Genomic DNA, 26,833 nt, shown 5'->3' with positions numbered 1-26,833 from the left:
GACAGCCTTTAGTCACATGGGATTTCTCACCTCAATGCCTGTGCTGATAGATTGTCCTTTCTCCGCCTAGGGAGATGAAAAAGACGAAATAGAATATTTCTAAAGGGGACAAGCCACAATTATGTGAAGGCAGGAATAAAAGGTACGGTTGAAATGCAGCACTGAATTGCACCTTAGGGCATGTCTATATGGCAACTTAGTGCATGGCAAGCACAGCAAGGGCATTTCTATGGGGTGAGCTCGGGTGCTGCAAGCTGCATTGTAAACCTGCAGGACTCTAGTATGCCACTTTCTAACTGGCCCTTTGCACACTAGAAGCTCCATAACTGCATTTTGACCTACTGCTGTTTGAAATAGCAGAAGTTCAAAGTACACTACAGAATCCGAGTGCATGGTAGCAGGGTCCACATGGTGATTTAGTTCATGGTACACCAGAGCTTGCCATGTGCTAACTTGCTGTATAGACAAATCCTTAGATTGAAAAGCAATCACTGTAAATCTCTCTGTTGTGTATTTGGTTGTCATGGTTTTGTTGCTATGGCAACTGAGTTAGATTATTATGGGTTAGCTCAACCGGTTTCAACCGGCTGAGGTGCTCTCTGTATATATGTAAATAAAATGGAGGTTTTGGTTAGCTGCCTGCTCTCTGGCCTCAAGTGATTGCTTCCTACACCGGCTGCCCCAAGGATATAACACTGGCGACGAGGGTGAGACTCCGGTGCTGCTCCAGTAACAGAAGGAAGTAGAAGTTAAGGTAAAGAACAAACAAACAAAAAAGCTGCTTGTTGCACTGACTGTGAAAGTGAAACTAAAAATCATGGCTACTCTGACCAGGCCCCTGGAGCCTTTTGATGAGAATACAGAGCAGTGGCATGTGTATACTGAGCGTTTTGAGCTTTTTGGTATTGCAAATGACATTACAGAAGCAAAGAAGGTGCCAATATTCTTAACTGTTGTAGGGGCTAAAACCTACTCTCTGCTACGCAGCTTACTACACCCTGTTAAGCCTGAGACTAAATCTTACAGTGACATTGTGGAAATCCTGGGGTCTCATTTCTCCCCAAAACCACTGGTAATTGCTGAAAGATATAGGTTCCACAAAAGAGACCAAAAGGAAGATGAAACAGTTGTACAATTTGTAGCCATTTTAAAAAAGCTAGCAGAACACTGTGAATTTAAAGAAATGTTACATGATGCCCTGCGTGACAGGTTAGTGTGTGGCCTGTACAGTGAAGCTATACGGAAGCGCCTACTGACAGAGGCTCAGCTTACCTTACAGAAGGCTGTTGATATTGCTGTCTCCATGGAACTGGCTACAAGGGAGGCACAATACATCGGTGCACCCCCTAGGGTGCAAAAAGTGTCACAAGAACCGACCCACAAAACTGTGCAGAGTCAAGAATGTTACCGCTGTGGTAAGCCGGGTCACCAGGCATCAGAATGCTGGTGTAAGGACCTGGTGTGTCGACACTGTGGCAAAAAGGGACACATTGAGTGTGCCTGTAAACAAAAGAAAAAGAGGCCTGTGGTCTGGCCGACAAAAAGAGGAACCCTGCATACCCTAGAGCAGACCCAGGATGATCAAGGTGACACCTCATCGCAAGAGGAAGTGCCACTGCATGTTTTGTCTTTGGCAATGGGCTCACATGAATACTGGGTAACCCCGTTATTGGATGGCAAACGTATACGCATGGAACTGGACACCGGTGCAGCCGTCTCACTGATCTCCGAGACTGTGTATAAAGAAAAGCTACAGCATCTTCCGCTTAAGGCAACAAAAACTGTTCTGAAGACGTATACGGGAGAAGCTGTGCCTATGCTGGGCACTATTGATGTTAAGGTGGAGCTCAATGGACAAGTGGCTAAATTGCCACTGTTTGTGGTGAGAGGTAACTACCCAGCCTTAATGGGTAGGTCTTGGCTTGGGAAGATTCAACTGAACTGGGCAGAAGTGCACCGGATGACTAAAGAAGAAACCAGTCTAACCCCTATACTAAGGAAACATGCTGCTGTTTTTGGAGATGATTTGGGAAGTATGAAGGGAATCACTGTGACATTGAACATTAAACCTGGCAGTCCACCAAAATATCTGAAAGCCCGAACTGTGCCATATGCCATCAGGCCAAAAGTTGAAGCAGACCTGGAACGCCTGGTCACCAATGGAGTCCTAATACCAGTTACCCATAGCTCATGGGCCACTCCTATCGTTCCAATCGTGAAGAAAGATGGCTCTCTCCGGATTTGCGGTGATTTTAAAGTCACTGTCAACCCAGTGTTGTGTGCAGAGCAATACCCGCTTCCCCGCATCGATGACCTCTTCGCAGGCCTGGCTGGGGGACAAAAGTTCAGTAAGATTGATCTGAGTCAAGCATATTTACAGATGCACGTCGATGAAAAGTCCCAAGAGCTGTTGACTATTGTGACTCATAAGGGGCTTTATCGATACTGTCGTCTACCCTTCGGAATAACATCTGCTCCCGCCCTGTTCCAGAGGGCTATGGACCAGATCTTGTGTGGCTTGTCAGGAGTTCAGTGCTATCTGGATGATATCCTGGTCACTGGAAGAAATGAAGAGGATCACTTAAAGAATTTAGAGGCTACCCTACAAAGACTGGAAGAGTATGGCCTACGAGTTCGCAAAGACAAGTGTGAATTCTTCAAGCCCTCTGTTGAATATTTGGGACATATCATTGATTCTGCAGGTCTTCATAAGGCCCCTGCAAAAGTTAAAGCTATTGTGGAGGCTCCCCCACCTCGAAATGTAAGCCAGCTGCGCTCGTTTCTAGGACTCCTGAACTATTATGGAAAGTTCATCTCACAGTTAGCCACACTGCTAAAACCACTTCATGAGCTCCTTGGGCAGAACAAGGCCTGGAAGTGGACTGAAGCCTGTGATGTTGCGTTTAACAAAGCTAAGGATGCATTGCTAAATTCTGAAGTTCTAACGCACTTTGATCCATCCTTACCACTGCAATTGGCCTGCGATGCCTCCCCTTATGGAGCGGGAGCAGTCGTGTCACATATTATGCCTTCAGGAGAAGAGAGACCTATTGCTTTTGCTTCACGCACTCTAAGCAAAGCAGAAACTAACTACGCCCAAATCGAACGTGAGGCATTAGGAATTGTTTTTGGAATTCGGAAGTTTCATCAGTACCTGTTTGGGCGAAAATTTACTCTTCTCACAGACCATCGACCTCTGACATCAATTTTTGGACCTTACACAGGCATTCCCCCATTAGCTGCTAGTCGTATGCAACGTTGGGCATTGTTACTTTCAGCACACACATATGAAATCAAATATCGGAAATCCACTCTACACGGCAATGCAGATGGCCTCTCAAGGTTGCCTTTGCCGGTCAAACACCAAGATAGTGCCCACAAGGAAATCTTCTACTTTGAACAGGTAGAGAATACACCCATCACTGCTACTCAGATAAAGAAGGCAACTCGCGTTGACCCAGTATTGTCACATGTTATGGACCTGGTGATGCATGGAACGTCTCGACAAACCTCTCCGGTCTCATCCGACCTTGTTCCCTACATGTCCAAGCGGACGGAGTTATCGGTCCAATCTGGTTGTTTGTTGTGGGGGAGACGTGTCATTATTCCACCACCACTGAGATCACAGATGTTAGAACAGCTACATTCCGGTCACTGTGGAATAGTGCGCATGAAGGAAATTGCACGAAGCTATTTTTGGTGGCCTGGACTGGACAGCGCTATTGAAGAGAAGGCAAAAGCTTGTATGTCATGTCAGGGTGTGAGGAATGCACCCCAGTGGGCACCCCTACACCCATGGGACTGGCCTGAAAACCCGTGGCAACGTATTCACGTTGACTTTGCTGGCCCCCTTGAAGGAAGCATGTTCTTGGTGGCAATAGATGCCCATTCTAAATGGCCAGAAGTCTCTATAATGCAGTCCACTTCTGCAGAGAGTACTATCCAAAAACTACGAGGACTCTTTAGTCGTTTTGGTCTGCCAGTACAACTTGTGAGCGACAACGGACCGCAGTTCGTTTCTCAGGAGTTTCAAAATTTTATGAAAGCAAATGGGATACACCACATCACGTCAGCACCATATCATCCGTCCACCAACGGATTAGCTGAAAGATTTGTGCAGACAATGAAAAACGCTTTGAAATCAGCAAGGGGACAACACTCCATTCAAAAGCGTCTGGATACCTTTTTACTTTCCTACAGAAACACACCTCATGCTACGACCCACGCATCTCCGGCCTTTCTAATGATGGGACGACAGCTGCACACTTGCTTTGATCTGCTGAAACCTTCTGAACCCCGACAAATTGTGCAACATCAGCAGCAATATCAAGTCATCAGACGGGCACCCAGAGCAAAAGACCGAACCTTTAGCCCGGGACAGCCAGTTTTGGCTCGGAATTATACTTCCAGAGCTAAATGGGTTCCGGCCACAGTCATCACTCAAACAGGACCTGTTTCCTACACAGTCCGGACTGCAGGGAATCTTACCTGGCGGCGACATGTAGATCAGCTGTTGCCAGGTCATGCCAGTCCTCAGGACCCATCTGCAGTTGAGGGGTCTGACTTCACCTCTTCTGGTGAGGGATCGAATCACGAGTCACCTGTTTCTGACTGTTCTCCTCCATTACTGCCGGCGGCTGAGATACCCCTTTGCCCAGCACGAGCTGATACCACCTCCTCACCTGTTCGTGCTGCGGACCCTGAGCCCCTAGTGCTTTCGGGTGCAATAACACCAGTAGTTCGCCGTAATCCACCTAGAGACAGAAGGCCTCCTCATCGGCTGGACCTTTAGCTAGGGCGAACCCATGGTTATGGGGCAAAATAATCCCCAGGGTTTAGCCGGGAATGGAGGCAGTCTACCCTCCTTCTCTAGTCTAGTGTGTGTTTTATTTAGGGGATGTTCTTATTAGGGGGGGAGGAATATGTTGTGTATTTGGTTGTCATGGTTTTGTTGCTATGGCAACTGAGTTAGATTATTATGGGTTAGCTCAACCGGTTTCAACCGGCTGAGGTGCTCTCTGTATATATGTAAATAAAATGGAGGTTTTGGTTAGCTGCCTGCTCTCTGGCCTCAAGTGATTGCTTCCTACACCGGCTGCCCCAAGGATATAACACTCTCTTTCCTATTTTGCCTTGGATAACTAATAAATAAACTGTCTTTAGTATTTGCAGTGTTCTAGGTTCTTCAGGAATAATTCAGGAACTCTTGCCTTCAGATACTAAAAAAACATTTTGTTATCCAAGGCAAAACTGAAAAGATTTTAAAGAGTAACCACTGTCTAACATGGCTTACCTGGATCAGCTACCAGTGCAGAAAGGAACACAGCTTCACTCTAGAGCCCAAGGAGAGTTTGCAAGCATGGCAGTCGGAAAGACATTTTTACCAATGAAGTTCTTGAGAAACAAACAATTAGCATAGATCCTCACAATGCCAGGTTAAAAAAGTCTTTCAGAGATTAACCACTCTTTAATCTGTCCCTGGACAAGACAAGACATGCAGAAGCAGATTATTAGACTGTCTACACTAGCACTTTTGTTGGTCAGGAGAGTGGGGGGGGGACAAAAAAACCCCCACACAACTCTAAACATTTAAGCTCTTATTTTTAAAAGGGACCTCAGACCTGCCTCCAATAATGAAAGAGCAATTTTTGCCTAAAATATCAATTACAGGATCTTATACAACTACCTACCCAGATTGGCTGAAATGAATTGCAGGAACAATATTGCACCTATACAATCAGAAGCTGCACTGAAGCCCTTTTAAAAATCAGAGACCAGATGCATTCGTGTTTTGGAAGACTTGCAACTCATTGCTAACATGACAATTTGCCTATAGGAGATTTGTCATGAATAAAGCATTAACTTTTTTCTCTTATAAGAAATATATGAATTAGTTTCTCTCTATTCTTTCATTTGCCACAGCAAAAAAATAATACCATTCACTTTCATCACCTAATATCATTATGAAGATTTATCTTCTATACATTTCCAAATCAAACAGCCAACTTAACAAGGACTCAATTAAATGAACAATAATTTCTGTCAAGACACATTATTATTTTACAATGTACACCGAAGATGAGGTGAATCTAAAGCAACTCTCTGCAATTTTATCATGACGAATGAAGACAGACATTTTATGTGGACCGTAAATCATAACTTCTAAAAAGGCTGAAAGCCTATTGCCACTATTACTATTACAGAAAGGCCCTTTTCTCATAATAGTGCATTACATATGGAACTAACTTATATAAAGTATTGCTGAGCTGAACTGTATTCTTAATTCCATCTCACATAGGGGCGTAGAGAGCCCAGATGAGTTCTTAATTTCCTTCCCATTAAGAGTTCTGACTTTCCTGTTGTGACATCACACGATACTGGAAAAGAAGCCTGGCCATCTTGGTTTCTATACTACCATGTACCATCTTCTTCATTCTCTCTTTTATGATTTGCACAGCTTTCTTCGTGAGGCCATTTGAAGGAGTGGTGGTATGGTGCAGTTATGATGTGTTCAATGCTTTGCCCCCCCCCCATAAATTCCTGAAATACACCACCAATGAACTGAGGACCACTGTCACTCACCACTGCCCCAGGCAATCCAAAACCAGAAAATGTAAGTTTAAGGTGACCAGTTGTAGACTTGGCTGTAAAGGAGGGCATTGTGTGTGCCTCCATCCATTTTGGAATGAGCATCAATTATTAAAAACATTTTCCCCGTAAATGGAGCAGTATAATCTACATGAAGCCTCACCCAGGGTCACTGTGTCCACTCCCATCACACTTTCAGTGGAACATGGTGGCTGGATTGGCAAATCACACACGTCTCAATTTCCTGATCCATTCCCAGCCACTACACAACTGCATGCGAGATCCTTCATGTGTACAATGCCAGGATGTGTTTCATGTAACAACTTTAGCACCACTTACTGGAGATATAATCACCTGGGACCTAAATAATAAGTAGCCATCCTGAACTTTTAAACACCCTGTCTAGAGTAATGAGGTTGGAGCTCTGTGCTTACCCTCTCTGTCTAGCCATTTGTAACCATTCTCTGCACTCAGGACAATAATGGTCTCTGTCTCTCTTTTCATCTGTGCTGCATCAGAGAAGTGGATAGTAGCTCAATAAGGAGGATGTTTCTTTAGGCTGAGGTGTTTTTGGCAAGCTATCCAGTAAAGGAAGTCTACTCAGAATAGTCACGTTACCGAATGCTTTACCAGGTTATAATCAAACTCTTAGTCAAAAGCTGACAAGGTGAAAGTCCATCTCTGAATTCTGTCAGATGCCATAGGGAGTACAGGTGTGCTCTCAAACTTTTCAGAAGTTTATTTTCTGAATGTACAACAAAATACCTGCCATATTAGGTAAGAATGGAACTTCAAAACCCCTCAAAACCACTGCTAGCCTCTCTCATTCTAGAAGGGAGTAAATTCTCTTCTGAGCTAGTGACCTTAATGCTAGGGTGACTATACATCCCGTTTTGGCCAGGACAGTCCCCTTTTTAAGGCCTGTTCCAGTTGTCCCAACTTTTTTGGCAAAAGTGGGCATTTGTCCCATTTGCTCTTGCCAACATGATCAATTAGCAAGAACAAAAACAGGATAAATGCCCACTTTTGTAAAAAAAAGTGGGGTGCAGAGGAACGTGTGAGGGGTGTGTGTGCGCGCACGCATATGTAGAGGGGAGAACAGCAATGCTAGCCCCAGCCTCACACAGGGGGTGAGCAGCAACTCCAGCCCTGTGTGGGAGCCAGAGGGTCAGGGCTCAGGCGAGTGGCTTGAGCCAGCTCTGCAGGGGTGGGGCTCAGGCTAGCCCCACATGGTCACCATTTTCCCTTGGGGAAATAAGGTCACCCTACTTAATGCATAATTGATGGAATGCTTAGATCTGACAGACATCTGGTGGGCTGGTACTTCTCCCCCCCATGTATGGTGAGGCATCACAAGACAATACTAGTTCTTTCTGGCAATCATATTGGCCTAAAAGGTTTAATTACTTTAACAATTTCTTTGCTTCTGCAAAAGCTACTTTTTGGTTTTGATCTCACTAGATTTGTATCCCTTTCTGTAACAGTTTGTGTAATAGAGCCAATATGGATGCCAGGCTGGGTAAAAATGTACCATAAAAATTCGGCAGGCCTAGAAAGAATTTCAATTAGGACACTGACTTTGGTGGTGGCACCTCAGTAGTGGCCCATATCTTCTCCTCTAGTGGATATAAGCCAGTTGCAACAATTTTGTGTCTGAGGTAAATGACATCAGCAACAAGAAGAATACACTCAGCCATTTTTATAGTACCCACTCCTAGTTTTGCAAGGGTTCTGACTCAGATTCCCCTGCAAACAGAACCCCAGCAGGGTATACATAGATGTGTGGCATGCCTTGGAATACCCTGTCCATCGCTATGGAAAAATACCCAGAGCTGCTGACACTCCAAATGGGAAGCAGCTGTAATGGGATAACCCACTGGGAGTATAGATAGCTAAAGGGTTTAGATCTATTGTCCAGGGGGATCTGGACATATGCGTTACTTATATTGACTTTTGTGAAAGTTTTTCCCTCCCAAGATAAAATAAAGGTCTTCAGTAGAGGAAAGCAGATATGTATCTAGCTTGCCCACACAGCTGATTCTGACCTTGTAGTCCTTGTATATCCCCACCACTTGATTTCAGCACAAGGACAACAGGAGCAGCCCAGTCTGAGAATTGGGCAGGCTCAATAATACCAGCTGCCTGTAATCAGTCCAATTTTTGATCTTCCTTATTGCACATGGCATAGGGTAATAGCCTTGGCTTAACATCGGGATCCAGTAAATTCTGCCAGTGACCCCTTTTGGATTACCTAGACCCTTGCTGAACAGCTCAGTGTTTTTCAGTACACTAGTATATGGACATGGTTGATGTCTGCCCAGTTAAGTTTTAATAACTTTAACTTGTTTCATCGCATGGCACTGGAGTCTTCCTCCTTCACTACTACTAAAGGTAAGTAAAGCTTCTAGTGCTGGTATCCCACCTCCACATTGACTGTACTTCTCAGAGGAATTTATTCTCGGGGGGGGGGGGGGGTTACACACACACACACACACCACCACCTTTGCCACTCCCAATTGTGGTGTTCTGTCCCTTGGCCACCACTGGTGATAAGTAACCTTACTGACTGACACAGGAGCTTTTCTGTCCATAATCTCCATGGTTATTCTTTGTCCATTAGTTGTAACATCTGCTCACAGTGGCTTCTCCTTTTGGCTTCTGCTGGTAATATTAAACATTGTATACACAGAGTCCTCAGCTTCTGGCTCCTCTTCCTCCTTGGAAATAGGATGAAGCTCTTTCATGTGACTCACATTTCCCTTCCATGTGTCAGTTTTTTTACATCACACTTTTGCAGTGTGACCTTGCACTTCATATCTTTGTATTGGCAGGAGATTTGGTTATGTTTCTCCCCTCCCCCGGGGTACCTCGGTTTTCTTAAAAATTCATTTGCTTTGTGTGGAATGCTGGACAATTTGTACATGGCCCCACAACCATTTGCTTATGTGCTGCATAGTGCCTCCCTGTAAATCCAAATCATGCTGTGCAGCTGCTTTCATGCCTTGTGCAATTTCCAGAGCTTTTTAAAATCTAAGGTGGACTCTGCCAATAGACATCTCTGAATTCTTTCATCACTGATATCACACACAATGCATCTCCAAAACCACGGTGCTCTGGCAAAGGACATAGTTCTGCAACAAATACTGTCACTGCCATTACAGATTGGCAGGAGAACCTGTTCAATTTAAAATGCTGCACAATCTCTGATGGTGCATGACAGCTTTCACCAGCTCAAAGGACTTGGTACCAGGGGCGGCTCTAGGAATCCCGCTGCCCCAAGCAGGGTGGCGCGCCGCGGGGCGTGCTCTGGCGGTCGCCGGTCCCGCGGCTCTGGGGGACCTCTTGCAGACATGCCTGCGGAGGTTCCGCTGGTCCCGCGGCTCCGGTGGAGCATCCGCTGGCGTGCCTGCGGGAGGTCCACCCGAGCCGCGGGACCAGCGAACCCTCTGCAGTCATGCCTGCGGGAGGTCCACTGGTCCCACGGCTCCGGTGGACCTTCCGCAGGCATGACTGCGGAAGGTCCGCCGGAGCCGGCTGCCGCCCTGCCGGCAAAATGCCGCCCCAAGCGCGCGCTTGGTGCGCTAGGGTCTGGAGTCGGCCCTGCTTGGCACTGGGCTTTTCCACTGCCACCAAACTTCTAGTTAAACTATACATTTTTACTCCACAAATACTCAATAAAATGGCATGTTTGTTATCACCCTCTATATCGTTTGTAGTGAAGTACTGGGTGAGTCTGCATCCTGAATCCAGACCTCCTGCTCTGCATCATTTTACCTTATGCAGCCCTTTTTCTTTGCGAGAAAATGGGTTGACACTTACATAGTGTGTAGAACTTTCTGGTTGTTTTCAGTTTATCCTCATCACCAGTGTAGTATATGGACACCCAAAACAGATTAGAACTGAAAAAGGAGACTTTTACTCTGGTACAGCTTCACAAAGACACTAATCAGCTTCCAGGGTGGAAAAATTTCCCTCTGACATGTACTGGAGCATGCTCAGCACGGTATTAGGGCTCTTAACAGTAAATACCGGGTGGCAATAAGCCTAACAAAAATACCTACAACATTACTAGAAGAGGACATGTCCCCAAGTACGGTTCACAACTTGGGTCTCCCAAAGATTTAATGGATGCCATGCACTACCTTGGGTAAAAAGTGACCAAATTGAGGCCATTTTGGCATGCATCACAGCAACAATCTGATCTATAGATCTGCGCAAAAAATCCATCTAGAAACTTTTTTAAAAACTGCTATTTTGGGGGAGAGGAGCTTATATCATAGAATACCAGAGTTGGAAGGGACCTCAGGAGGTCATCTAGTCCAACTCCCTGTTCAAAGCAGGACCAATCCCTAATTAAATCATCCCATCCAGGGTTTTGTCAAGCCTGACCTTAAAAACCTCCCAGGAAGGAGATTCCACGACCTCCCTAGGTAACCCATTCCAGTGCTTCACCACCCTCCTAGTGAAAAAGTTTTTCCTAATATCCAACCTAAACCTCCCCCACTGCAACTTGAGACCATTACTCCTTGTCATCTGTTACCACTGAGAACAGCCTAGATCCATCCTCTTTGGAACCCCCTTTCAGGTAGATGAAAGCAGCTATCAAATCCCCCTCATTCTTCTCTTCTGCAGACTAAATAATCCCAGTTCCCTCAGCCTCTCCTCATAAATCATATTCTCTAGCCCTCAATCATTTTTGTTGCCCTTCACTGGACTCTTTCCAATTTTTCAACATCCTTCTTGTAGAGTGGGGCCCAAAACTGGTACTCCAGATGAGGCCTTACCAATGCCGATAAGAGGGGAATGATTACGTCCCTTGATCTGCTGGCAATGCCCCTACTTATACAGCCCAAAATGCCGTTAGCCTTCTTGGCAACAAGGGCACACTGTTGACTCATATCCAGCTTCTCCTCCACTGTAACCCGTAGGTCCTTTTCTGTAGAACTGCTGCCTAGCCACTCGGTCCTAATCTGTAGTGGTGGATGGGATTCTTCCATCCTAAGTGCAGGACTCTGCACTTGTCCTTGTTGAACTCATCAGATTTCTTTTGGCCCACTCCTCTAATTTGTCTAGGTTCCACTGTACTCTATCCCTAGCCTCCAGCATATCTACCACTCCTCCCAGTTTAGTGTCATCTGCAAACTTGCTGAAGGTGCAGTCCACGTCATCCTCCAGATCATTAATGAAGATATTGAACAAAACTGGCCCCAGGACCAACCCTTGGGACACACTGATACCTGCTGCCAACTAGACATGGAGCCATTGATCACTACCCATTGAGTCAGATGATCTAACCAGCTTTCTATCCATCTTAGAGTCCATTCATCCAGCCCATACTACTTTAACTTGCTGGCAAGAATACTGTGGGACACCGTATCAAAAGCTTTGCTAAAGTCAAGGAATAACACTGCTTTCCCCTCATCCACAGAGCCAGTTATTGCATCATAGAAGGCAATTAGATTAGCCAGGAATATCTCTGGAATACCTTGCTCAAATGGTCCAAATGTGAGTCACTAACACTACTCTGTACTCCCATGACAAATCTCAAGAAAATCTGTGGAAGCATTCCAATTTTAGAATATGTGGAAGTGTCAACCTTCAAACAGGAAGGATAGAGGATGATGGAGGGAAAGGACATTTCAATTAGGAAAAACTATTTCACTAGGAGGGTGGTGAAGCACTGGAATGGGTTACCTAGGGAGGTGGTAGAATCTCCATCCTTAGAGGTTAAGGCCCGGCTTGATAAAAGCCTGGCTGGGATGATTTAATTCAGGTTGGTCCTGCTTTGAGCAGGGGGTTGGACTAGATGACCTCCTGAGGACTCTTCCAACCCTATTCTTCTATGATCTGCATCATAGAAGGCTCTAAGAGATGTGAAGTGGCCCATTTGCTTCAGTGTGATGTTCTCAGCTGAATGAAAACACCCCATGGAGAGGACTACAGCTTAAAACAATAGCCCTGAGGCATGGGAAAGCTCCATTCCTCTAAGGGCACGTCTTCACTGGAAACATTAAAATGCTGCCACAGCAGCACTTTAACATGGCTTGTATAGGCTGTGTCTACACTGCCACTTTCAGCGCGAAAACATTTGTCGTTCAGGGGTGTGAAAAAACACACCCCTGAGTGACAAAAATTTTAGAGCTGAAAAGTGCCAGTATATACAGCGATAAAGATACCAACGCTCATTAGGGGTGGTTTTGTTGTTTTTTTTAAGTTGTCGGGGAAAGCTCTCCCCCGCAATAAAGCGTGTCTACACTGCCCATGTCACAGTGCTGCCGCAGCCATGCTGTAACATGGATAGCGTAGACATACCCTGTAGTACTGGGAGAGAGCTCTCCCAGTGCTCTAAAAATGGGACTGGCACTTTACAGCGCTGAAACTTGCAGTGCTCAGAGGGGTGTGTTTTCACACCCTGAGTGAGAAAGTTGCAGCGCTGTAAATTGCCAGTGTAGACAAGCCCTTAGTGAGTGTTCCCATCCCACTCCTGAGTGCTTTAGAGCCTGCGATATGCATGAAGTATGCCTGACCTTGTCTGCTCCCCAAGGAGGCAGGACTTCTCCAGAACCCTGTTCATAGGAAGAGAGTAGGGAGGCAGGGTCCAAGTCCTGTAGATGATCATGAGCGCCCGAGATCCTGGAACACACAGGGAGCAGTGAGAACAGCTTAGGCTCCCCAAGAGGGGCAAAGCCCCCCATTCCCCAGCTCATTTAAGGGGGGCAAGGATGGGGGCTCAAAGCCCCCTAAAGAAAACGAGATTCCCCCAGATCTGGGCTCACACATGGGATGTGGACAATATGGGGCTGACAAGTGTCTCTGGCCCTTATTCTCCCCCAGTCTCTCTACCACATGCCTCTGTGCACTGTTCCGCACCTCCCCTTCTCCTAACCTACCCCCATATATTTCCCCTACTACACATTGCCATTTATCCCTCTCTCCATGACCCCTCCTTCCCCTCACTGCTGCCCCAAACCCCACTCTCCCTATCCCCCACTCCTGTGCTCCCTAATGCCCCTCCCAGGAAGCATTCACATGTCTATTTGCCCCCCAAAACACTGATTACTTTATTTCCAAAATAAAACTGCCATCCATGTCTCTGACAATTATAGCAACCTCCAGTCACTCAGTCCAAAATGCCTTTTGTGTTAGGTAGCGGCCTATAATGAATGTATCCTTAATTATGTTAATTGAATTACTATAGGGGAGGGATAGCTCAGTGATTTGAGCATTGGCCTGCTAAACCCAAGGTTGTAAATTCAATCCTCGAGGGGGCCACTTAGGGATCTGGGGCAAAATCAGTACTTGGTCCTGCTAGTGAAGGCAGGGGGCTGGACTCGATGACCCTTCGGGGTCCCTTTCAGTTCTAGGAGATAGGTATTTCTCCATTTAAAAAAAAAAAAGGATGAGATTGTAGCCACCAATTTCAATGAGGTCTGTGCTTCATACAGTCATTAGTACCTCTGAGTTTAAACAGTACAAGGCAGCAGAAGGAAAAAGGCCTGTGACTGAGGAACCCGTCATCCCATGACCCCAAATTTGTATCACTAATGCAATCCTGTGACCTATTACACCAAATTTCAAAGCAAGGAGTAGCTATTCAGATTTTAGAGCACTGACAAAAAGTCAAGCTTTAAAACAGGAATAGAAAACCCCTAGCCATTTTTCTGTATCGGTGCACATACACTGTAATGAAAGCACATTTCTTAAATACCATTCTCAATCTAAATCCCCCAAAGATTTAGTGGGTGCCATGTACTACCTTGTGCAAAATTTGACAGATTGAGACGTCTCTGACCTGTATCACATCAATAGTTTGATCACTAACTCTGTACAAAATCACAAAGACAAAAAATCCACAGGCCAAAAAAATGACCTAGAAACTTTTTGAAAAATGGCTATTTTTTCCAGGGCTTAAATCCTAATCCAAATAACGCCAAACTTGGGTCACTGACCCTAATGTACACCTTCCTGAGGCACACCAAATTTCAACGGACTCTAAGCACATCAAGAGGATTTAGCAAGGTCAACTTTTGAACAGAAGTTGTAGGGCAATCTAATCATAGTGCAGCTGCTGCACCACAATAATGGTGGATCCTTGTGCCTGTGTGGAGTGGTATTTAAGTCAACAAGTTGCTTCAGGGACACAAGTGTCTGGATATAGTTGAGGACTGGGACCTAGCTGCCTACACCTTTTTGTTTCTCTTATTTAACTGGAGATGAGTCACTGGGAAGAGTGGACCAGCATTTTGAGGTGGGACCAAATATTCTGTCATGTGCTTGGCTGGTTCTTGCTCAAACTAACTAATCAAATATGTGGGGCTGGGAAGGTCAGATTGACAGTGATGTTGCAGGGTTTTCATCTTCGTCTGCAGCCCATGGATGCAGGTCACTTGCCAGGATCATCTGAGTAGATCTCAATCATTTACTGCCATCATTGGGGTCTCAAATACTGGTGTGCCTCAGTCCTGGCAATTCTCTGCATGTGGCACATAATAATCTAGTCTCCTGTAGGCTGTAATACTTTGATCCAATTTCAGTCACTGGCCTTAGCGTACAGGCGCTGGGAGGTGTTGGTGGCCTGTGATATGGGGATGTCAGACTAGATGAACCAGTGGTCCCTTCTGGCCTTAAACTCTATGACTCTGTGGCTAACTGTGACATAATGAGATAAACACATTGAAGAACAGTAACCTTAAGAGACTATTTTATTTTGTCTGTGTGGACAATGCAATGGTATAACAGAATTATTTTCCCTTTACCCTAGAGTCCAGATTTTCAAACTGGACCTGAGCTTTTTAAGTCCTTTGAATGAAGTAGCCAAATTTTCAACAGCACTCAGTAACCAAGAACTCTTGTTGTTTTAAATTATTCAACAACTCACTGTCCCAAGTACTGAAGACTTAAAAAAATCTGGCCATGTGTCCCTACTCTTCTGTCCTGTTTCACTGACCCCCTATGCGCCATCATTCTGAAATCTGTATTGCAGAACACAGGGTCACTTAAAAAACATTAGAGACAAGTCTGCCACTTATTTTCATAATCTGGTTTTAGAGCCTGGGAGAGAGACTCATGATTTTGTTTCCAATTCCATTCGCTGAGCAATCTGTATTGTTGTAAACCTATGGGATTTTATAATCTCACAATCCACAAAAAAGTAAATACAGATGCATACGGTGATGTGAGTGATGTACATTTTGGGGGCATATAAATGTTGAGGGAAAACCCATGAATGGGCAGGGCCGCCCAGAGGATTCAGGGGGCCTAGGGTCTTTGGTGGCAGGGGGCCCCTGCTTCAGCAGTAATTTGGCAGCGGGGGGTCCTTCTGCTCTGGGACTTGCTGAAGTGCCCCCAAAGACCCACGGCAGAGGCCCCCCGCCGCCAAATTGCTGCCAAAGACCTGGCACTTCGGTGGTGGGTCCCGTTTTGGTGGTAATTCGGCGACAGGGGGTCCTTCCGCCTGGAGCGGAAGGACCCCCTGCCACCGAAGACCCGGAGCAGAAGAAGCTCCGGGGGCCCGGGCCCCGCAAGAGTTTTCCGGGGCCCCCAGAGCGAGTGAAGGACCCCACTCCAGGGGCCCTGAAAAACTCTCATGGGGGCCCCTGTGGTGCCCGGGGCCTGAGGCAAATTGCCCCACTTCCCCCCTCCCGCCCCGGGTGGCCCTGTGAATGGGTTCAGGGAGACTCCTATATTTATCATGACATATGTACAAATTTTGCAAAACAAATTACAGACTTAATTATCCACTACACAAAAAGCTTTCCTGCAGTCTCAGCATATTGAGGTCGCACACAATGAGAGCATGGAGAGGTAAATGTTATGAGTAAACAATTACCCTTCGTTATCAAGATGCAACATATCCCTCAACAGCAGATTGTCATTCACTGGCAGTGGCTTAATGCCAAAGCCATTACAATACAGGCACTTCTGCCCATTGGCACACTGTGACAGTTTAAAATCAACATTGCTTAAATAGATTTGAACTGGCAGCTGAAATATTCAACTATGTAGTAGCAGCGTCTGTAGATTTTTGGTCACGAGCATTAATGTGTATTGCATATAGGAAGCATGACACAAAATAAGTGAATGAAAAAGACATTGTTGCTTAGTTATGCTGTAGACAAGAAGGTCCAATTATTAATTAAAGCTGGGTAATTACTGCAGATAAAGTGTTCCAGGAGCATTCACTTGAATTTAAAAATATATTTGCTTCAATCATATGCAGGCCCCTTTGGGGTTTGCTTTATGCAAACATTCCATAGATAACATTTTTCTCAAAGAAATGCTTATGGAAAATGAAGTTGAAGCTCTGTATTCACACAGGAAGTGGTACATGTATCATGATTAATTCAACTGGAGTCAGATGGGCCCCATGTTCCCTGGATGGACAGTTACTGATGGGGCACCAGGAAAACTCTCTTTTGTTTGTTTTAAACCTGCTGCCTATTAAATTTCATTTTGTGACCATTAGTTCTTGTGTTATGAGAAGGAGTAAATAGTAATTCCTTATTTACTGGTACTTTCTTACACATCATGATTTTATAGACCTCAATCATAGCCCCCAATTAGTCATCTTTTTTCCCCCAAGCTGAAAAGTCCCAGCCTTATTAATCTCTCCTCATACGGAAGCTGTTCCATATGCCTAATCATTTTTCTTGCCCTTCTCTGAACCCTTTTCAATATATCTTTTTTGAAATGGGGTGACCACATCTGCACGCAGTATTCAAGATGTGGGCGTACAATGGATTTATATAAAGGCAATATGATATTCAGTTTTATTATCTATCCCTTTCTTAATAATGCCCAACATTCTGTTCACCTTTTTGACTGCGATTGAGTGGATGTTTTCACAGAACTATCCACAATGACTCCAAGATCTTTCTTGAGTAGTAACAACTGTTTTAGAGACCATCATTTTATATGTATAGTTGGGATTATGTTTTTCAATGTGCATTACTTTGCATATATCAACACTGAATTTCATCTGCCATTTCATTGCCCAGTCACCTTGTTTTGAGAGATCCTTATGTAGCTCTTCGCAGTCTGCCTAGGACTTAACGATCTTGCATTGTTTTGTGTCATCTGCAAATTTTGCCAACTCACTGTTTACCTCTTTTTCCAGATCATTTATGAGTATGTTGAATAGTACAAGTCCCCAAGCTTTTTTCCCCCAAGCTGAAAAGTCCCAGCCTTATTAATCTCTCCTCATACGGAAGCTGTTCCATATGCCTAATCATTTTTCTTGCCCTTCTCTGAACCCTTTTCAATATATCTTTTTTGAAATGGGGTGACCACATCAAGTCCCAGTACAGACCCTTGGGGGCCATCACTATTTACCTATCTCCAGTCTGAAAACTGACCATTTATTCCTGCCCTTTGTTTCCAATCTTTTAACCAGTTACTGATCCATGTGAGGACCTTTCTTCTTATCCCATGACAGCTTACTTAGCTTCAGAGCCTTTGGTGGGGATCTTGTCAAAGGCTTTCTGAAAATCTAAGTATGCTATATCCACTTGATTGCCCTTGTTGGCCCCCTCAAAGAATTCTAGTAGATTGGAGAGGTACGATTTCCCTTTACAAAAACCATGTTGACTCTTCCCCAACTAATTATGTTCATCTATGTGTCTGACAATTTTATTCTTTACTATAGTTTCAACCAGTTTGCCCGGTACTGAAGTCAGGCTTACTGGCCTGCAATTGCCGGGATCACCACTGAAGCCCTTTTTAAAAATTGGCATCACATTAGCTATTCTCCAGTCATTTGGTACAGAAGCTGATTTCAATGATAGGTTATAGACTACAGTTAGTAGTATTGAAATTTCACATTTGAGTTCCTTCAGAACTCTTGGGTGAATACCATCTGGTCCTGGTGACTTATTACTGTTTGGTTTATCAATTTGTTCCAAAACCTCCTCCAATGATACCTCAATCTGGAACAGTTCCTCAGATTTGGCACCAAAAAAAGGATCAAGTTTGGGAATCCCTCACATCCCCAGACTGCTGCCAAAACAAAACAAAAAAAAAAACATTTATTTTCACTGCAATGGCTTATTGTCCTTGAGTGCTCCTTTAGCATCTTGATCGTCCAGTGGTCCCACTGGTTGTTTAGCAGGCTTCCTGCTTCTGATGTACTTAAACCATTTTTTGCTATTACTTTGAGTCTTTCGCCAGCTGTTCTTCAAATTCTTTTTTTGGCCTTCCTAATTATATTTTTAAACTTCATTTGCCAGAGTTTAGGCTCCTTTCTATTTTCCCATGGAATCACTAATTTAACATGACAAGTATAATTTTGTTTTATACCTCTGTAACACACAATGTGTTTGACTTCTACTAATGTGATATAAGCCATTATGTGCCAGCAATGCCCCTCTGCCATGTATACTGGCCAAACCGGACAGTCTCTACGTAAAAGAATAAATGGACACAAATCAGACATAAGGAATGGTAACATACAAAAGCCAGTAGATGAGTACTTCAGTCTCCCTGGACATTCTATAACAGATTTAAAAGTAGCCATACAGCAACAAAAAAAAACAGACTTCAAAGAGAAACTGCAGAGCTACAATCCATTTGCAAATTTAACACCATCAATTTGGGCTTGAATAGGGACTGGGAGTGGCTGGCTCACTACAAAAGCCATTTTCCCCTCTCTTGGTATTGACACCTCCTCCTCAATTATTGGGAGTGGACCACATCCACCCTGACTGAATTGGCCCTGTCAACACTGGTTCTCCACTTGAGAAGGGAGTTACCTTTCTTCATGTGTCAGTATATTTATGCCTGCATCTGCAATTTTCACTCCATGCATCTGAAAGTTTATGCCCAAATAAATCTGTACTCCTTGTTGCTTTCTTCCACATATAGTGCTGCTCCCCCACCAGCACAACCCGTTCTGTCCTTCCAATACAGTAATACCTGGGTACAAAATGTGTCTCATTGATTATCCTCATTCCACTAAGTTTCTGTGATGCCTATTATATCAATATTCTCATTTAATACTAGGCACTCTACATCACCCATATTATTTAGACTTCTAGCATTGGTATACAAGCACTTTAAAAAAACTTGTAATGGCAGACTGCTAAAAAATGACATGATGTACTTGAATGGGACTTTTCTACATTTGACTGTTTCTCATCAGATCCTACTTGTATCATCTTCCATCTTCTCCTCCTTACTAGGACATAGGGAATCTCCATTAATAGATCCTCCCCTAAGGGATATCTCTGTCCAAACCATGTGCTCCTCCACACCTGTTGGCTTTCTCCCAGCTCCCCACCTCAGTCTTCTACTCTCAAGACTAAACATGCCTAGTTTTTAACCTTTCCTCGTACATCAGGTTCTCTAAACCTTTTATCATTTGTTACCCTCCTCTGGACATCCTTCTTACTCACATCTTTCTTAAAGTGCAGCAATCAAAACTGGATGCAATTCTGCAGCTGAAGCCTCACCAGTGCCAAGTAGAGCAGAACAATTACCTCCCATGTCTTAACAGGAGTGTTGTATGTAATAAACCCCAGAATGATATTAGCCTTTTACACAACTGCATCACCCTGACTCATATTCAATTTGTGATCCATGAACCCTCAGATTCTTTTCAGCAGTACTACTGTGTAGCCAGTTATTCCCCATTTTCTAGTTGGTGATTTGATTTTTTCTTCCTGGTGTAGAACTTTGCACTTTAGTGAATTTTATCTTCTTTATTTCATACCCATCCTCCAATTTATCAAGGTCATTTTGAATTCTAATCCTGTCCTCAAAAGTGCTTGCAACCTCTCCCATCTTGCTGTTATTCACAAATTTAATAAGCATACTCTCCACTCCATTATTCAAGTCATTCATGAAAATGTTGACTAATACAGATTCCGGGGGACTCCACTAGATGCACCTATCCTATTTGACAGTGAATTATTGATAACTACTCTTTGAGTGCATTTTTCCCAGTCAACTGTGCACCCACCTTATAGTTATTTCATCAAGTCCACATTTCCCTAGTTTGCTTATGAGAATGCCATGTGGGATTGTGTCTATAGCTTTACTAAAATTGAGATTAACACATATACTGCTTCCCCTTACCCACTAGCCCTGTCAACCATGTATCCAATCACCAACACAGGTCAAACTTTGAATGTTCAAAATCAAATGCTGCCAATAAAAATCCTTTAGTGATTTGTTCAGAGGATGATCCTCATCTCCCCATCCAATTTTTTTTTTGGGGGGGGAGGTGTGGCTCCCATAGAGTTTTGTCCTTGACCACCTTCCTCTTCTGCCTCTATACTTTGTCTCTAGATAATCTCATTTACAAATGCAGCTGTCATCTGTATGCTGACTACTCAGAAATCTACCTCTCTAGTTTACAGCTCCTGTTTTTCAACCTAAAATCTCAGGCATTCTCTGACAAAAGCAGAGTTTTTAGTCTTCCTTCCAAACCCTCACTCCTATCCAAATCATGATGGATGTTACTCAACATTCCCTCTGCCAGGCTGGCCCATAATGTGGGTGTTACCTTTGTCCTGCTTGTTTCCAAATACAGAACAATGGGCTTGTATCATTTGAGGAGGAAGATGTATATTAGCAAGGAGGATGTTAAACATTTTTAAAACAGCTGATCAGATAACTGGCACCCAAGAGTCCTAAAAGAGCAGGCAGAGGTTCTGTGATCAGCTCCTTCATCTGTCAACTTGAGGCAGAGGAGATCTCTGGCCTGTTGTTAATTTCTAATAAATCTTGGAATATCAGGAAAAGTCAAGAAGACTGCTAATGTTGTGGCAATATTTATAGACTCCAAGGTCAGAAAAGGGCTATTATAATCATTCAGACCAAGTTCTTGTATAACACAGGCCATAGAATTTCCCCAAAATAATTCCTAGAGCATATCTGTTACAAAAATATCCAGTCTTGATTTACAGTTTGTCAGTGATAGGGAATCCACCATGACCTTTGGTAAATTGTACCAGTGATTAATTATTTTCACTTTATTTCCAGGCTGACTGGAAGTTTGAACTAGACAAATTCAATGATCATACTAGATTGAAGAGTCAGTTATTACATATTTGTTTCCTAGACTATAATTTGGTTCTTAGACTATAATTGAGTCACTCCTTAACCTTCTTTTTCTTAAGCTAAATATAGTGATATGCTCAAGGAGCTCAGTCTAGGCATGTTTTATAATCCTTTAATCATTCTCGAGGCTCTTCTCTGAACCCTCTCTGATTTCAATATCCTTCCTGAACTGTGGACACAAACTGGACATAAAATATTCCAGCAATGGTCACATCAGTGACAAATGCAGAGGTTAAATAACCTCTCTACTCTTACTTGAGATTCCAATGTAGGATCACATTAGCCTTTTGGCTTCAGCATCTCACTGGGAGCTCACATTCAGCCGATCATCCACTATGACTCCCATATCTTTTTCAGTATCACTGCTCCTCAGGAGACCTTACCAATGGGGGATGCATGGCCTATATTCTCTCTTTCTAGATGTATAGATTTAGCCACATTAAAACACATTTTTTTCCTTATGACCAGTTTATAAGACAAACCATATCATTTTGTATCAGTGACCAGTCCTCTTCATTATTTGCCTGCCCTCCATCCCCAATTCTGTGTCATCTGCAAACTTTATCAGTGATGATTTCATGTTTCCCCCCCCCAGTCATTGATAGAAGTGTCAAATACCTTAGGGTGAAAAACAGATCCCTAAGGGATCCCACTTGAAACACACACGCAGTGATGATTCTATGTTTACAGTTACATTGGGAAACCAATCAATAAGCCAGTTTTTCATCCACTTAACATGTGCCACGTTATTTTATATCATTCTGTTTTTTTATCAAAGTGTCATGCAGTACCAAGTCAAATGCCAACAGAACTCTAACATCAACTCTTACCTTTAACAAACCTGCAATCTCATCATAAGAAAAAGATATGAAGTCAGTGTGACAAGATCTGTTTTCTGTAAACCCACATTTATTGGCATTAATAACATTACCCTCTTGAATTCTTTATTAACCGAGTCCCATATCATATGCTCCATTATCTTGCCCAGGATTGATGTCAGATTTACAGGCCTGTAATTACCCAGGTGATCCCATTTTCCCTTTTTAAATATTAGCTTTCTTCCAATCTTCTGGAACTTCCCTAGTGTTCCAAGACATTTTGGAAGTCAACATTAATTCTCCAGTGAGCTCCTCAGACAGCTCTTTAAAGTATCTTTGATACAAGTTATCTGGATCTGTTGATTTAAAAATGTCTAACTTCAGTAGCTGCTTTATAAAATTATCTTGAAATATTAAATAGAAAGAGTTATCATATGATGAGACTAGATCATCTGTTTTCCCCAAATACTGAACAGCAATATTGAACATTTCAGTCTTTTCTGCATTATTGAAATTTTTACATCTATCTAATGGACCAATACCATTGTTAGGTTTCTTTTTGTCCCTAATAAACTTTAAAATCTCCTTTTTAGCTTTAATTCTGCTGGCCATAGATTTTTCTGGGTGTCCCTTTGCTTCCCTTATCAATTTGCTGTAATACCTAGCTTCTGATTTATAGTCATTTGTATCAACTTCCTCTTTCTTACATTTGTTATATAATTTTATTTATTTTATTTATTATAGCTGCCTATACTTCCCTTCTGAACCATTTTTTTTAAAACACAAAACAGCCTTGATTGTGGCTTTTTGGGCATCTAGCAAAGTATTCTTTAAAAAAAATCCCAATCATCATTCATTATCATTAAATTCTTCCTCCCAGTTGATATGGTTCATAATTGTTTTCAGCTTTGTGAAACTGGTCCTTTTAAATATACATACACAGGTCATTTGTAATGTGATAACAGAATAAAGTGATCAAGTCATGATCATGTACAACTAAACTATGGTCTACATGAAACTGAATGTTCAATTCCCCCATATTGTATGCAGCACTTTCTAAGTTAAGTCATTGTCCTGTTTTAGTACTGGCAGCATGAGACTTCCAGCATGTCACTCAAATTGAAGTCCCCCATGATCATGCAGCTTTTTCTCCCTGCATGTTGTAGATAGATGTGGAAGGAGCTGGTCATCCTTTTCCCTAGTGTGATTTGGTGGTCTGCAGAAGAAACCAACTCATTTTGTGCTTTATCTTTTAGGACATTGATCCATAAGCATTCAAGATCATTTTCTTTCAAACTATCAGTGACTCAAACAGCTAAGGCTTTTAAAAAAACAAAAATAAAAACAATTAAAAAAAACCCAAAAAACCAACCAAGAGTACCAATCCCCTTCCCTTTTTGCACACTGGACCTTCCTAAATAGGTAGGGCCCTACGAAATTCACAGCTGTGAAATCAGACCTTGAAATCTAGTCTCCCCCTGTGAAATCTGTCCTTTGTGTGTGTGCGCGCTTTTACCCTATACTATACAGATTTCAGCGGAGTGGGAGAGAGAAAAAAAAATCAGAGTTTCTCAAATTGGGAGTCCTGACCCAAAAGGAACAAGGTCCCTCACCAAAGGCTCTTATCCCATTACAATTTACTTTGCTTAAGAGGGAAAGTCCTCTCATGGATTGGTAACTGGTTAAAAGATAGGAAACAAAGGGTAGGAATAAATGGTCAGTTTTCAGAATGGAGAGAGGTAAATAGTGATGGCCCTCAGGGCTCTGTCCTGGGACTTATATTATTCAATATATTGATAAAGGATCAGTGAGGTGGCAAAATTTACAGATGATACAAAGCCACTCCAGATAGTTAGGTCCAATGCAGACTGCAAAGAGTTACAAAGAGATTTCACAGAACTGGGTGACTGGGCAACAAAATGGAAGATGAAATTCAGTGTTGATAAATGCAAAGTAATGCACATTGGAAAACATAATCCCAACTATACATATAAAATGATGGGGTCTAAGTTAGCTGTTACCACTCAATAAAGATCTTAGAGTCATTGTGGACAGTTCTCTGAAAACATCCACTCAATGTGCAGCAGCAGTCAAAAAAAGCAAACAGAATGTGGGGAATCATTAAAAATGGCTAGCTAATAAGACAGAAAATATCATATTGCCCTTATCTCAAATACTACATGCAGATGTGGTTGCCCCATCTAAAAAAAAAAAAAAAAAAAAAAAAAGATATATTGGAATTGGAAAAGGTTCAGAAAAGGGCAACAAAAATTATTAGGGCAACAAAAATTATTTATGGAACAGCTTCCGTATGATGAGAGATTAATAAGACAGACTCTTCAGCTTGGAAAAGAGATGATTAAAAGGGGACACGATAGAGGTCTGTAAAATCATGAGTGGTGTGAGAAAGTTATTTACTCCTTCTCATAAACACAGGAACTAGGGGTCACCAAATGAAATAAATAGACAGCAGATTATATAGCCTGGTAGTTAGGGCATTCACCTAGCATGTAAAAGACTGCAGTTTAAATCCCTGCTCTAACTGATTCAGTAAAGGGACATCCCCTGGGGTTTAGAAAACCCAGCTTCAAATCACTGCTACAAATCAGCTAGAGCTGAACCTTGGTCTCCCACATTAATGGTGAGTGCTCTAACCACAGAATTAGTCAAGGGGTCAGTCTCTCAAAAGATCTAGTTTTTGTTCTAATGTGGAACAAAACCAAATGTTGAAACTTCCATTTTTGGCAAAACAGAACGTGTGTGTTCCAGCCAACCCTAGTAGTAACAAACTGTCTGCCACAGGGTGGAAGGAAAATCCACCAAAAATGTGTCAAATAATGAAAACATATGCAATTATTAACTGTCGGCAGTGAATTATTTGCTTCACTCCACTATGAATGCAAGCACTGTTGGATAGAATTAGCAGGTACACTGCAAATATAGCATTAAGTAGAGACACAATATCAGCAAAACTAATATGAGAAAAAGAGCTCCACTCTACTGGAGAAGGAACTGGAGTGGAAGCAATCATCCTCAGCAACTGTCACAGCACAGCTTTGCACTTCCTACTCAGCAACTTTGGGGAATGGACTAGGGAGCGAAACTGAGAGGTTTAATATCCTCTCTGGAATTTTAAGGCAACAGTATCTATAAGGACTTTTGGAAGTTTCATTGTCAGGTGCATGGCTCATTACTCAGGTGTCTTAGCTACAGGTCAGCACAAATGCAATACTTGCACACACACAAAAATTCTGAATGTTGACAAGGTAGATAGCCCCCCAAACTACTGTCATATCATGGTTATCAGAATAAACAGGGTAATCTAAGAAAAGAACCTGGAGTGATGCAGTCCTAAAGGAATTATTTTATCCCATTAACTAGTATCCCATTCCCTCTTATTTAATTACCTGGAAGACAGCTTAAAAACAAAAGTAGTTGCAACCCTCAGCCTGAAAGGGGGAACCCCACCTATGATGGGGTGGGCTACTCACTGCTGGACGGTGCCACCTCCTGGCGGTTTGGGGGATTAGCTCCGCAAGGCAGACAGCCCTTCCTGCAGTTGCACTCTGCCTCTCTCTCAGTGTGCAGCCCCTTCTCACTGCAGGAACTACTGCTGCTGCCTCTTCATGAGTTAGGCATCCAGCCAGGTCACTCAGTGGTTTCCCTTTCCAAGGTAACCTTTCAAAGTCTCTTTCCACAAGCTGCATCAGGTAGTTCTCAGGCCCGCTGCCCTGGCAATATCACGCCAGCAGTGACTCTTTAGGGCTGCCAACCCTCCAGGATTGCCCTGGAGTCTCCAGGAATTAAAGACTGATCTTCAATTAAAGATTATGTCATTTGATAAAACCTCCAGGACTACATCCCACTGAAATTTTCAACCCTAGTAGTCTTTATATCCACTGCCTTTAGCATCATCCCTCTGCAAAAGGGGAACCCAGGACCACCCTCTACTCTGGGTTCCAGTCCAAGGCCTGGCAGTAAACAGTTACAGACTGTATCTACCCCATCCTTACTGCTCTTACCACCCTTCTTCTCCCCTTCTTTTTCAGTTACCTCAGGGAGCGAGACTGCAGACTTCCTCCCTGCTGCTCCTCTACACTATTTCTAGCCTTCTGGCTTTACAGATGCTCCCTTCTGCTCCCTTACAGGTGAGCTTCTTTCTAATCAAGGCTCTCCACACAGCCTAAATCGCCCTTGTTTGCCACTTAATTGGCAGATTGTGCCCACCTGGCCTAATTCAGCTCTCTCAGGGCCAGGGCGAGGAATACATCCCATCACACCACCATTTATGCAGACATATCCTGGCTCCCATGGAATCACTAATTTAACATGACAAGTATAATTCTATTTTAAACCTCTATTAAACACAA

General features: G+C 43.2%; 1 long non-coding RNA gene across 2 annotated transcripts; it reads right to left on the bottom strand.

Moving 5' to 3' along the window:
* Positions 1-9,201: 9,201 nt before the first annotated feature.
* On the bottom strand, positions 9,202-26,599 carry LOC123364777. Of its 2 annotated transcripts, none has more exons than XR_006577275.1 (3): positions 26,517-26,599; positions 10,408-10,487; positions 9,202-9,305 (listed from the first exon to the last, which is right to left on the bottom strand). It is a non-coding gene; the product is annotated as an uncharacterized LOC123364777 (long non-coding RNA). The 2 variants fall into 2 exon arrangements; XR_006577276.1 differs by lacking the exon at positions 26,517-26,599 and adding an exon at positions 25,955-26,076.
* Positions 26,600-26,833: the final 234 nt, after the last annotated feature.

The sequence above is a fragment of the Mauremys mutica genome, chromosome 2 (assembly GCF_020497125.1).
Source record: "Mauremys mutica isolate MM-2020 ecotype Southern chromosome 2, ASM2049712v1, whole genome shotgun sequence".
NCBI classification, from domain to species: Eukaryota; Metazoa; Chordata; order Testudines; family Geoemydidae; genus Mauremys; species Mauremys mutica.
Note: the sequence above shows the minus strand (reverse complement) of the source record. Positions and strands in the feature narration are given on the sequence as shown.